This window comes from Terrapene carolina, unplaced genomic scaffold (assembly GCF_002925995.2).
Source record: "Terrapene carolina triunguis isolate 2854851 unplaced genomic scaffold, T_m_triunguis-2.0 Scaffold95, whole genome shotgun sequence".
NCBI lineage: Eukaryota > Metazoa > Chordata > Testudines > Emydidae > Terrapene > Terrapene triunguis.
The window spans coordinates 27,795,900-27,810,378 of NW_020664446.1; positions in this window are offsets into that span (position 1 = coordinate 27,795,900).

The window sequence follows — 14,479 nt, forward strand, 5'->3', positions numbered from 1 at the left end:
GACTTCAGGAGAGCTAGATGAGCGTATCCCCCAGGCAAAACAAATAAAACAGGCATTAAGCTGGCATTAGGGCTGTAACCACATCTCAGTGGCTTGAGTATTAAAGGCCCTGTGACGACACTGGAATTAATAATTAGGAAATTGAGTTGAGATTTAAAAAAAAAATTACAACATTTAGTAGTTTGATTTAAAAGAAATCAAAAGCCAAGAAATTTTAAATAAAAAAACCCACAAACACTTGAGAATGAGAAAATTCACAGTTAAGATCATACAAACAACCTTAAAACACACCCTAATGTCCCTCTGAGAGTGGAAAAAAACAAAAACTCTTAGACAGCCTTATTGATTTAATAACAAATGGTTTTATCCTGTCAGCAGCAACAACAACTACTGTTCCTAACTTTTAATTATATAGTGCATGCATTGACTAGGTCTCATTTAAGGCCATATACTGTCCATAGAAGTACTTTACCAATTCCTAATTTGACAAATGCCATACTGGAGGCAATTATTCCCTATGCTTCATTAAAATTCATTGTGCTACCCTATAATAATTAGTAAATACAGAATTAATATCTCTCTATATTCAAACCCAGGTTCAGATCATTCATCTATAACACTTACATGAAAATATCAAAGGTTGGTTTGGTTAGTCTATATCATGCTTTATTATCAGAGACACGTATGCATGAACCAATTTTGTTCAGTTGTAGGTATAGCAACAGGAATCCGGGGCGATACAGTAATCAATAACAGCAGTCTGCTCAGATCTAATAGTTTCCATTCATGTTTGTTTTTGATAATGTTCATATGGATGGTTCATAGATCTATAGCTTATAAGGCTAGAAGGGACCATTGTGGTCATCTAGTCTGATTTCCAAAGAAGCAGGACATGGCAAAGAAAGCTCAGTGCCGGTAACATCCTCTTCACCTGTGGCAGATTTAGTCAGCCCAGCAGGGGCACATTTTGTTGTCCTCAAAGGGACAGTGTTGTTAAAGATCAGCCTGCCATTGATTTTTTGATGTAGCTGCATTCTCGTGTCAACTGCTTGGGGCATCCAAGCAGAGACAATGGTGGCTGGGACCAGATCTGCAGGAGCATCAGTAGCTCAGGGTATGCCAGAAGTTGGGATGTAGTTATTAGATAAGATGAGAGGCTGAGGAGAAGGAGCAACCAATGGCCCCAGGAGCAGCTGGATCATTCTGCTGGTGTTTGGTATCCATGTGCCATCAAGGATATGACATTCTGACTGCTGGCAGGAACTTGATTGACACTGTCCACCCTAATCCTTAGGGATGCAAGTGATCTCCTGCACTGATGTTGTAAGTGAATGGCGCAGGAATTTGAGCCATTGCGTCCGTTGCCTCTCAGCATGTCTGTCTTTGTGATGGCCTCACAGGTCTTTGTTCAAAGAGTTCAGGAAACAAAAATGTTGTTTGCAAAAACAAACTGTTAATGAATGCACCAAAGTCATAGACAAATGCTTACAGAACAAATGTTGCTTCTGTGCACATGAGTGTGATTCACCCAGATTTCATTTGGTCTGGCTCTTTGTTACCCCTACTTACCAGGGTCTCACCTTCCCAAAAGTAAATTTCTGCAACAGCAGTGTGGAGCTATTTCTTTTACTCTGGCTTAATCTATAGAGCCTGTGAGCCCATAGACAGCATCTAAAATAAGCCCTTATTAACCACACATCTTACTATGATGACCGTCCACAAGACTGTTAAGGTTATAGGAAGGAATGTGTCAGTGTGTGTCTTTAGGCACTGAGACATGGGGGTGGGGGAGCACATTAAGGACAGTTGAGATTCTTTAATGTACTGTAGAAGAGTCTCCCGATGGAGGCAAGTTTATTGTGGCCTGTCAGAGCCTCATGGGATGATTGTGTGGTATGGATTGCAGCCACTGGCACTGGGTAAGCAGTAGGCTCATTGCCACTTTCCAGGCCATGGACCTTGTCAGTAACATGCTATTCTAACCTCAGCTTTGCATCTTCCTGGGGAACAGCACTATTGTTGAAATGGGGTCTTCTAGCAGGCCACAATCTAGCAAATCACTTAAGCATGTGCTTATCTTTAAGTACAAGACAAATCCAACTATTGAAGCCAATGTGACTATTCACATGTTCAAGTACCTTGCTGGATCAGGGCCATCAGCTGGAATTTCTGCTAATGGGGATAAAGGTCATCTACCATGTTGTCCCAGTTTAAAGGATACTAATGGATTTCATCACCTAAAAAGCATTGATATTCCTGTTGGTCACCAAATTTCAGTGACATCTTTCCTTTTTTTTTACTTTTGTCAATAAACAATTTTTTGCATCGAGTCTAGGATTCCAGGCTACTTCCTATTATAATATTTTCAATTACAGAGTACAGTAGAACCTCAGAGTTACAAACTGACTGGTCAACCACACACCTCATTTGGAACCAGAAGTACACAATCAGTCAGCAGCAGAGACACTCCTCCCTCCACCCGCAAAAAAAAGCAAATACAGAACAGTACTGTGTTAATTGTAAACTACTGAAAAAAAGGGAAATCTTAAAAAAAGATTTGACAAGGTAAAGAAATGTTCTGTGCTTGTTTCATTTAAATTAATATGGTTAGAAGCAGCATTTTTCTTCTGCATAGTAAAGTTTCAAAGCTGTATTAAGTCAATGTTCAGTGGTAAACTTTTGAAAGAACAACCATAATGTTTTGTTCAGAATTGCGACATTTCGGAGTTACGAACAGCCTCCATTCCCAAAATGTTCGTAATTCTAGGTTCTACTGTACTGTATAAGCATTCCAAGCATGTGAATTTATTGATTTTATATTTGGAATTGGCTACTGATATGGAGGGTCCTTGGGTCAGAGGTACTATGTAAAAGGCCCTTTTACGCAGCTGTTGAGTAAAATGTCTAATGCTTAAGAAGAAAGAAGAGATAAAACGTGCAGTAACCTTGTAAAAAGCTCCCAGAATTCTTTGTGCCCATGACCCATTTTTCTCTCGAGACCTGAATTAAAAAAAATGGTGACACTCCTCAATGGAGAACTGTGAACTATTTAATAATAACTTAATACATCCATAGAATTGGTATCCCTTTTTACTGAGAATGACTAACTGGTCTCTCTGGATGAGGTTTTATTAACCTTCCTCAGGAAAAGCTATAGATAAATAGTTTACTTGCTGAAGCATCCCACTTTATGGGTCCTCAATTAATTTAATTTTTTTTTTGTCCTAACAGACATAAATTGGCAACATACCCAGCACAATGTGACTTTCACAACTTACCCGTACATGAGCTTTGTATTCTGGGTCTCTACTTTGTGTATATGTTTGTTAGACAAACAATGTCAGGATGTGCAGTGAGCATATTTCACACCATTTCACCTACCACCTATATCTTGCAATGTTGTGTGTGGGGTTCTGGTTTTTTTAACTTTAGCATTTTGTGTAGAAAGAGGGACTAATAACAATTACTAGAGCCAGGCACTTTATAAGCATCAATAACATATGGAAATAAACTGCCCATGAACTAACTTGGGCTGGAAATTTAGAAGAAGGTTTCTCACCGGGGTGAGGTTTTGGAACAGACTCCCAATAGGATTTGTGGGGGGCAAACATCTTAATTAAGAGAAAGCGAGACAAATTTAAATGAGCAATTTATGAGTGCAATGATAGGGTTGCTTGTGATGGTATGGGACAGAGGTTAACAGCCCTGGGGCTCACTTCCAGTTTGTTTTATGTTCCTAAAAGCTTATGTCTCGGGGTTTCAGCTGGCCCCCTGTGAAGGTCAAGAAGGGATGTTTTTCCCCCCAGTGTATTCTGGTTCTTGCTCACATGCTCAGGGTCTAACTGATCGCCATATGTGGGATCAGTAAGGCATTTTCCCTTACTGATCAGGTCAGATTGGCCGTGACCTTGGGGGAGGGAGAGGGGTTGCCTTCCTCTGCAGCATAGAATGCAGGTCACTTGCAGAGACTATCTAGATATGTCTCAATCATTTCTCTGCCACTGTGAGGGGGCCTTGGGCACTGGTGCACCTCTGCTTCTCCTATTCTCTGCCTACAGCACATAATAATTGAGTTTCCTGTGGACTGTAATACTGCGGTCTTTTTTGGTTGTTGGGTTTAGTGTGCTGGTGGGTGGTGTTGGTGGCCTGTGATATACAGGAGGTCAAACTAGATGATCTGGTGGTCCCTTCTGGCCTTAAACCCTGACATCCCAACACAGCTCTCTGAGTTCATACTCTGAGCCCCTTTAAAGCAGAATCAGCTGACTGTGTCAGGTTTTGTAAACTATACAAAGGTCCACTGAGAACCAGACTGAACAAGCCCACCCCCACCCCAACTCCTCAGCTAACTGCCTATATGATGCTTCAGAAATATAAGTTGGGACTTTCAACTCCAAAAGCACAGTCCTCTGCCCAAACAGCTTAAACAGCAGCTGCTTTCGCTCTTGTAGCAGAAGGAAGCCATATGCACATTGTTACCCGGAGTTGTTTTAACCCAAAGCTCTCGGTAACTTTTACTCTGTGCGAGGTGGTATTAGGAAATAAATCAAGGGAGACACGGCCGTCCAACCGATTGATGGCTGGCACAAACAGGACAACACAAGAGTGCTTTTACTTAAAGCTAAACTTTACTTAGCCTCAAGCACTTACACACCTCTGCAACAGGTTAGTGAAACACCCCCAACCCTCGATAATACCGAAGCTGAGCGTGGCTTTCGAGTGGTACCGTGACAGGCTTCAGCTGGCCAGGCTTCCGTCTGCCGGTGGGGACCCGAAGATGCGTCCAGAGGGAGCGTCCCTGAAGAGCCCCTCCTGAGAAGTCCAATTACCTCAAACTTTTCCCCCTTATTTATACATTAGTAATACAATGATATATCCCTTAAAGAAAACTTGCTAAGCAGGCAGGGTTAAAAGGTCAGACACCTTATGATTGCCAATTAACCAGAGATTTTTTTTTTCAGTGTCCATGCCTTTGGGCCCTGACAAACATTCCCAGGGGCACATATAAACAGACTTCTTGTTTTTCTACAATACATGCATCAGCAATTTTAACACTCTTAGCAGGAAGGGTGCGGGGTAAAGCTGTCCTGTTTGTGGCACCTGAAACCCCCGCCTAGGGTGACCAGATGTCCCGATTTTTGGGTCTTTTTCTTAGATAGGCTTCTATTACCCCCCACCCCTGTCCCGATTTTTCACATTTGCTGTCTGGTCACCCTACCCCCACCCCTCCTGTCTGGTTACACTGAGGCCTCTGCATGACCAATTTACGACCTGCTGACTTAGCTATTTTTGTTAGCAATAAGCAAGAATGGTTCAGTATGACCTGTTAACTTGACTACTGTTAGCAATACACAATAGTGGTTTAGGCACTTTACTGGTTTGCCAAAATCTCCCCGAACAACATAAGCAGGTCTAACACACATCCCCATCCAGTGGAAGGAAGCATCATACACACAAGTCAATGTGCTACTGCAGTGGGAACCCAGCAGGAGCATACATACTATGATGGTGTGTCTCTTGCAAATGAATACGTGTATGTGCTCAGTAGTGTCATAAAACCCGAGCAGAAAGCAAGAAGATTGAACAATTTTATACTCCTAATTCTCTCAACCTGCATTATTGCTCATTCTGCTATAAGGAGTAACATCCCATCTACTGCATTATTCCCACTACTTTGCAGTTAAATGGCTTCTCTGGAGTTCAAATGACTTTACAGATAATATGAGACCTGAACCCTGCAATCTGATCTGCTCAATTGGACTCCCAGACCTTGGCAAGTTTCATTGATTGCCCAGACCTGCTAGTGTGGAGTTCTATCGCACTCAGCAACGTGCAGTGAAAGCTCTCAGTTCTGTCTGAATGGATCAGATTGCAGGAATGGGGACGGAAATAAACAAATGATAAACAAACTATCAATCAAAAGTAATCTCAGATGCCTCCCTTCTCAAATGGCACCAACAGGAAAAATCCTACAATCATTCTTCATCACTTGTAAAAAAAAAAAGAAATCCGGTAGCTGACACACAGACTAGAAAGGAAATGACAGAAGCTTTGAGTGATCACCATGTTTTTCACACATATTTCTAGATATTGATGGCTTAATTCTACTTCCTGTGAGGAGGGATAATGGAAACTTCATACAATACTTACTTCTTTGATCCCACTGGTAAGAGTTAACAAGCACTGCTTAGAAAACACCAAAGTGAGACTCTAATTTCTTGCTGTTGCAACAGTTGAAATTCTGTGAACCCCAACTCAAATGATGTGGTTCTTATGTAAAACACTCCAGATCAGGGGTGGGCAAACTACAGCCTGGGGGCCGTATCCGGCCCTCTGGACGTTTTAATCTGGCCCTCAAGCACCTGCCGGGGAGTGGGGTCCAGGGCTTGCCCCACTCCAGCCGGGGAGCAGAGTTGGGGGTTTGCCCCACTCCGTGAGGCTCCTGGAAGCAGCAGCATGTCCCCTTCTGGCTCCTATGCATGGAGCAGCCAGGGGGCTCCACATGCTGCCCCTGCCCCAAGCGCCACCCCCACAGCTCCCATTGACCAGGAACCGCGGCCAATGGGAGCTGCAGGGGCGGCGCCTGCAGACGGGGCAGCACGCAGAGCTGCCTGGCCACGCCTATGCACAGGAGCCAGAGGGGGAACATGCCGCTGCTTCTGGGAGCTGCTTGAGGTAAGCGCCGCCTGGAGCCTGCACCCCTGACCCCCTTCCACACCCCAACCCCCTGCCCCAGCTCTGATTCCCCTCCTCCACTCAAACCCCTTGGTCCCAGCCCCATCCCAGAGCCCGCACCTCCAGCGAGAGCCCTCACCCCCTCCCACACGCCAACCCCCAATTTCATGAGCATTCATGGCCCGCCATACAATTTCCATACCCAGATATGGCCCTTGGGCCAAAAAGTTTGCCCACCCCTGCTCCAGATCCTGCAATCTTTATTTAGGCAAAACTCCCACTGAAGTAAACAGGAGTTTTGCCTTAAGGACTGTGGGAACTGATGTAGTTCCCAATTCCTCTATAGTTCGTATAACTCTTAGCTATACTCGTCTACCTACTCCCGTACCTGTACCAGCACATGTGTCTCTAAAGACAGGTGCCAATACACAGTAAATTCTAAGTTCTAATACAGATGGAAAACATCCCTAGAATGATATGGATTTAGCTGGCTGAAAGAGACTTACATCAATAGTGGGAGTTTTAATCATAAGTATTTTTAGCAGAGATTTGAATGGACACGGAAAATGGAGCAATCCTCGCTGCTCTTCAGGAGTGAGACACGTTGTTGGAATGCTGTGATGCAGCTACACAGCTACTGCCCATGCTGTCCTGTGGATAACTAGAGGAGTCATTCTCTAGCTCTGGCAAGCTGTCATCTTTGACAAACCACGCATTTACTTTTCAGACATATACATAATTGTTTTTAAATTGCAGCAAAGTAAACTGTTTGGGATATTTTTGTAAAAATAGATTTGCTTTTTCCATAAAAACACTTGAAAAACTCCTTCACTTGTATATTGACATAAGAAAATCCCAGAGACTGGGATGCATTTACAGGGAAGGGGGAAGCAAAGTTAACTGCTTTTCCCTGGTGTCAAAGCAGATAATTTGATAGAACTATTAGCTCAGAACGAAGTACCAAGTTCAGATGCAGTAAATTGCAGAACTCTTTAAGATGTTCCAAGAAACCTTTTATCAACTTTTCTTGATTATTTTTGTAATTCAGGAACAAATCAGGTCTAAGGAGGGTGGTTAATCTACCTCCCATATTTATGAGAGGCTCGAGGGGCAGGATTCTGTTTGTGGGAAATAAAGTGATGTAATTTTTAGCTACTAAACACCAGGTCATGATCGTGTTAGTTCTCATGGGTTTAAGCAGGTTTAGACCTGAGTAGAATTTGAATAGGAGACTTCTAAGGAAATCCCAGGTGCTACAGGAAGTGGTGGTGGTGGTTTAAACAGCTGGTGCTCATCCTTCTAAGTCAGTGCTAAACCAGTGCCCCAGCATGATGTTGTCATGGACCTGATTCTCCTCCAATAACATCTGTTTGGGGTAAGTGATAAAAGAATCAACCATCATGATTTTTGGATGAGGCCCTGACCACTTGTGATCATTAAAAATGCCATGGCATTTATTCTAATACTGGGTGTGTTACAACTGGTCAGATTGCAGCAGAGGTAATTACATTCTGTTTACATCAATTCCCCTCGTTGTTTCAACTGAATACAGTATTCTGTCCTAAACTGGCACAACATTCCTAAGCTGCATTTCTGACCCTTTCTCAATTCCTCTTGTCACAAAGGAAATTTCCTGTCTTACTGCTAGGATTTCCTTGAACAACACTGACTCTTGTGATTCCCTCCTGGGGCATTCTCTTCCTGCAAGACACAACAGGAATTTTAAAAGGCCAGGACTGTGTTAAACAATTGCTGTGCTGTGTACCATTCCAGAGTTAGCTGCATTTCAGTGGTGAGTGAATGATTCCTTATTAAGTTCATACAGAGTTATTTAAGAGGAAAGGGGTAATTCTGCAAGATATGAATACTTATTAATAAAAGTAAATATTTGGTGTGTTCTATCAGTATTAAAGCTATCCACACAGATCTTCCCAAGGCTAAATCCTGCTAAGAAGCAGAACTATTGAAAGAGAATAAATACAGTGTTGGCTTAGAAACAAAAAATGGAAGGTACCAATAAAAGGGAATATTCATTGTGCAAAGAGGTTGAAAGAAGGGAATTGCAAAAGTCTGTTTTTAAACTTTTATATTAATGATCTCTAGACTGGCAGAAAATTGAAAGAGGTAAGATTCACTGCTAACACTGATTTAGTGAACAGCAAATATAAGAGCAAATAATTCAAACTGATTAGAATGGATGAAGTGATTCAATGATGTTCCATGTAGAGAAGTGTATGGTACTGATACTGGGGGAACTAGAGTATAATTTGAGAAGGAAGCACTCAACAGAATAGATTGAGGGAATGGCTTTAAATGTATGCACCATGTACAGCAGAGCAACAATAAATGGAAAATACGGTTGGACAATATAGCTGTAGACTAGTGACATTAAAGCATTAATGAACCACATTATTATTTATTACTTGTACTAAGGTACCAGAGGCCCCAAGCAAACTAAATGACCTTGTGCTGGGTGCTGTACAAACATAATTGACATGGTCTGTAAATGAGTCTCACCAGTGGAAAAAGAAACAAAACAAATAAATGTCCAGACAACTCCTACAGTAAGCTCCTTTTAGGGCCTACAGACAAGACCGAAGGTCCATGGCACCGCCTTACTTCAGGGGTTCATACATAACCATTTTACTTGTGGTCTCTCTGTCAGCGTAGCCCCTTCAGTTTGTCCCCTCCCAGTCTGGCTTGCTTTGTAAGGTACAAGCTGAATTTAGGGTGCACTGAACTCCTTTGTAAGGCTGCAGGATCCATGAGGTGGGGATGAGGAATTCCTCTTCTGGAGCTCCTCTAACCACTTACTACTGCAACTTCCTCCTTTTCAAGCTGTCCTCCCTATCATGTGTGACTGGCATGAGCGGAGTTACCTTAGTACACAAAGCCTCCCTAGCCCCTTCCCTATCAGTGAGGGGCTTAAGCCTCCGTCACGTGGTCCCTAGCTCAAACAGCTTACAGTTTAGGCCTACTCTTGCACTGAGCTCTGAGAAGGCAAACCCCATGCTCATGTAGCGTGCTGTTGACATTCAAACTGCTGATGCTTTGCTGCCTGCCATGCTTGGGGCGGCAAAAAAGCTAGATCCGCCCCTGCCTACACCCCTCTAAAATGTGAACAGAATAGATTTACCATCTATTCTGCATTGTTGGGTTTTCTCTTACCACTGTCCCAATTATACACCCTTAAATAGTTCTGTCCCTATGATGAACTTACAGGAATATTGTTGCCCTATCTTTGTGCTTTATTATGCTTACATTTATTTACCTTTACATTTATTATTGATTTATTATGCAATATATTTTCACATAGGAGTTCTTTTTAACAAAGGTGTAGAAGTTAGGTTGCTAGGGGCTAGCTAGGTAAGATGATGCCTTGATGTGGTGCAGGGATCTGGCAGTGAGAATGGTTGCTCCTCCTGCTTCCTCCTGGGAAGAGGAGAGAATGAGGTGCTGCATTCAGGATTAAAGAAATCATGTTAAATTATACTTTTCCATTTCCTTTTTGACACAAGGACATTGAGATTCATGGCTCAGTACTGAAGCTTGCCTCTCCCTGTTGTAAAATGCGTAGAATTTTACAGTGGCCAGAGATCAGTATATGATTACATGGCATGCAAAATTATCTAGGGATATCAAGATGAGTTCAAGATACTTGCTTTTTATTCTTTCATGATATTTTCCCCATGTAATCTTTTTAAATGATCTTTTTAACAACAAAAAGGTGTTGAAGAGTAGGATAGCTATTATGACAGTCCACCTTTGGGACTCTGGTTATTGGTTAATTACATATTTTGTAATTCAAGTATCAAAGGGGTAGCCGTGTTAGTCTGGATCTGTAAAAGCAGCAAAGAGTCCTGTGGCACCTTATAGACTAACAGACATATTGGAGCATGAGCTTTCGTGGGTGAATACCCACTTCTTCAGATCCATGCATCCGAAGAAGTGGGTATTCACCCACGAAAGCTCATGCTCCAATATGTCTGTTAGTCTATAAGGTGCCACAGGACTCTTTGCTGCATATTTTGTAATTGTCTGTTGTTAACATATGTATGACTTACCAGATCCCTTCACTGGGGCCAGTACGGTCATGCAAAGTCTACTTAGGCACATTAAACTAGAACTGTCCAAGCACAATAGACACCACTGGTCCAATATCCAAATCTGAAGTCTGCATGATCTAAAACTAATCTGGCTGCTGAGATCATGGCTGAACTGACATGGCTTGATTCCAGTCATGAATTGCCGAACTAAAAGTTGTTCTGCACTCACTACATCCACTTTCCTGTACTTCTCAGTACTTAGTAGAAAGGAAATCCAAAAAGAATCCAGGGCTGTCCCATTGAAGAGGGGTTGGGAAATCCTTTGCCTCTGTTTCTGAAATGGCCAAGATGAAAATGTTTCCACACAACCTGAAGCCTTCTATGTTTAGAATGACACTGGATATGAATGGTTCAGGGATTTCCCTACATACACCCTACCCCCCCCCCTAAATTTCCCCAACACCCCCTACACACCCCAGTTTTGTGAATTAGTTACATGCGGTGTTGCCAATTTAGTGATTGTTTGGAAATATGAATTGAAATTGAAACATTAATACATACTTTAAAAGCATATAAAGTGTATGATAAAATACATGTATCTGAAAAAGTATAATAGATTTGAAAAGTATGAACATAGACTAGCTTCCTTATACAGCTTTTGTTTTTATGACAATATCAGTGCATTCATTTCAGTGATGTTGGCCAAATTATGATTTGTAAGCAAAGTCTAAATGAGCTCTCCCTGACAGCTAGTGATGAGCTGGGGGCTGGGGGGAAAGGCTTCAGGACCAGATTGTATTTACATTTACACCTAATCTACCTAGGTATCCAGCAAACAGAGCTGTGTTGCCCAAGTGATAGATTTTGGCTGGGGTTGGGTTACAAATCACTTGAATGCCGGGGGGGGAGGGGGGAATGAAATGTTGTTATTCTTATTGTATGAGTAAAGGGCCGTAGAACTGTACTTACCCTGTGCTGATTGAGGGCATCAAGAGAGAGGGTGGGGACAGGTGTTTTGCTTGATGGTCTGCCTGAGTCACAAGTACTATTTGACCTGCCCCTCTCCACTGCTTAAAGACAGAGCTGATTAGGCTCCATAGATAGTCTTTTGTTTTGTTAAGTGAAAACCACTACAACTGAAATCACTGGGTCTAAGTGGAAGAGACGGCCCAGTCTGTACTAGCAGCAAGGTTCCCCCACTGAGAGCTCAGCTGAAATCATTGTGAGCAGGGTGGAACCTCAAGAGACATGTGAACAAACATGGGTGTGGCATCATACTTTCTATTTAAGCAAGAGATACCGCACACTACAAACTGGAGGCCAATGTTAAGTGCATTGTCACTTATAGACTCATAGACTTTAAGGTCAGAAGGGACCATTATGATCATCTAGTTTGACCTCCTGCACAACGCAGGCCACAGAATCTCACCCACCCACTCCTGTAACAAACCCCTAACCTATGTCTGAGTTATTGAAGTCCTCAAATCGTGATTTAAAGACCTCAAGGTGCAGAGAATCCTCCAGCAAGTGACCCGTGCCCCACGCTGCAGAGGAAGGCAAAAAACCTCCAGGGCTCTGCCAATCTGCCCTGAAGGAAAATTCCTTCCCGACCCCAAATATGGTGATCAGTTAAACCCTGAGCATGTGGGCAAGACTCACCAGCCAGCACCCAGGAAAGAATTCTCTGTAGTAACTCAGATCCCATCCCATCGGGCATATTTACCTGCTAATAATCAAAGATCAATTAACTGCCAAAATTAGGCTATCCCATCATACCATCCCCTCCATAAACTTATCAAGCTTAGTCTTGAAGCTAGATATGTCTTTTGCCCCCACTACTCCCCTTGGAAGGCTGTTCCAGAACTTCACTCCTCTAATGGTTAGAAACCTTCGTCTAATTTCAAGTCTAAACTTCCTAATGTCCAATTTATATCCATTTGTTCTTGTGTCACTTGTTCATCCTGAAGTTGAACACTGGTTCCGAACAAGACTAGCAAATGCTCACTATCTTTCTGTAAGAAACTCAACTGACTGGCTAGAAGCATATGGTGCAACAGTGAAAGACTCAACAGTTGAAAAAGTGAAGACCTCTCTCACCACATTCAAAATATTTGCATACATGGCTGATGAATGCATCGATGCAAATGGGCAAGTATTAAGTCATTGTGTACGTTATCTTGATGTCAGTGGTAGGCCAGTAGATGCATTTCTAGATGTTCAAGTTATAGAAGACACATAGGCTGCATCTGTGACAACCCACATCTTAGAGGAGTTAAATGCTTGTCAATTGGACCCCAAACAGATGGCTGCTTGTGCATTTGATGGAGCTTCAAACTTCTCTGGAAGACATAGTGGAGTACAAGCTTTGCTCAGAGAAAAGTGTAACCCTAATTTCTTCTATACACACTGCAGAGGCCCTCTACTTCAACTAGTGCTAGTACAAGCTGCAGACTCTTCAAAAGACATTTAAAAAGCTATAAATTTAATGTCTTCATTATATTCTTTTTTTCAGCAAGAGTCCAAAAAGACTGAATATCTTGGAAAATATAGACGATACACTGGGACTGAAGTTCAAATTAGTCCAACCTGGGAACCCTCTGGCTTTCTCATGAGCGATCCTTGGCTGTTGTCTTAAAATTACTCCAGCCATTATTACTGACTTTGGAAAGTATCTACCAAGATGGGATGGATCTAAGTAGTGAGGCTGGTGGATTACTTTTGCTACTACGTTCAGAGAAGACTATTGCCATTCTCTCTCTTGTAAGTCTACTGTTGAAACCACTTGGGTGATTAAACAATGCCATCCAGGCATCTGCTACATCAGTAGTAGATCTTTGTCCAGCAATAGAAGCTACATTTGGATCAATCAGAGAGCTATCAATTGAAAAAGTACTGGAAGAAGCAAAGACTTCAGTCCAGAAGTTGACTAATAAAGGCATTTATATTGAATCCTTAAGTGAAGAGGACAAGAAGTGTTTAAGACAACTGAAAAAGTACGCAGACTTGATTCTTAAAAATCTACAACAGCGACTTCCAGATTCTACTCAACCTCTACGTAGCTTTTACAGATCCCTGTCCTATAAAACACTGACAGTTGAGTGAAGTGAGGCACTACCAGCAATGGGGCTGCCATGTGCCCAGGACAGAATAGTAAATTTGAACACAGAGTGGAATATCATACGACGAATGAATGAAGATTTGACTTCAACTTCTTTTTTATATCAGAGGGGTAGCCGTGTTAGTCTGGATCTGTAAAAAGCGACAAAGAGTCCTGTGGCACCTTATAGACTAACAGACGTATTGGAGCATAAATGGGTATTCACCCACGAAAGCTTATGCTCCAATATGTCTGTTAGTCTATAAGGTGCCACAGGACTCTTTGTTTCTTTTTTATCATCACTAGTGGTTCGACCTGATCTTTATGCTATGTTTCCTGGGATGAAAGAAGTAGGAATTCATCTCTTGCTACTCCCAGTCACAACAGCTACAGTTGAGCGTTCTTTTTCATCATTGAATAAAATTTTGTGTTCTGAAAGAAGTCGCCTTCTGCCTAATCATGTGACTGAACTAATGAGCATATCAATTGAAGGAATGGAAGTACCTGACACACGAGAAGCCACCAAAGATGAATGCACTGCATTCAAGAAGTTCATTAACAGAGTTGTGCAAAATTATAACAAGAAACCAGGAAGGATGTAGATGTCGTGCTTCATAGAATGCTTGAGTAGCCAACTTTAATTTGTGTGATGATTTCAAAA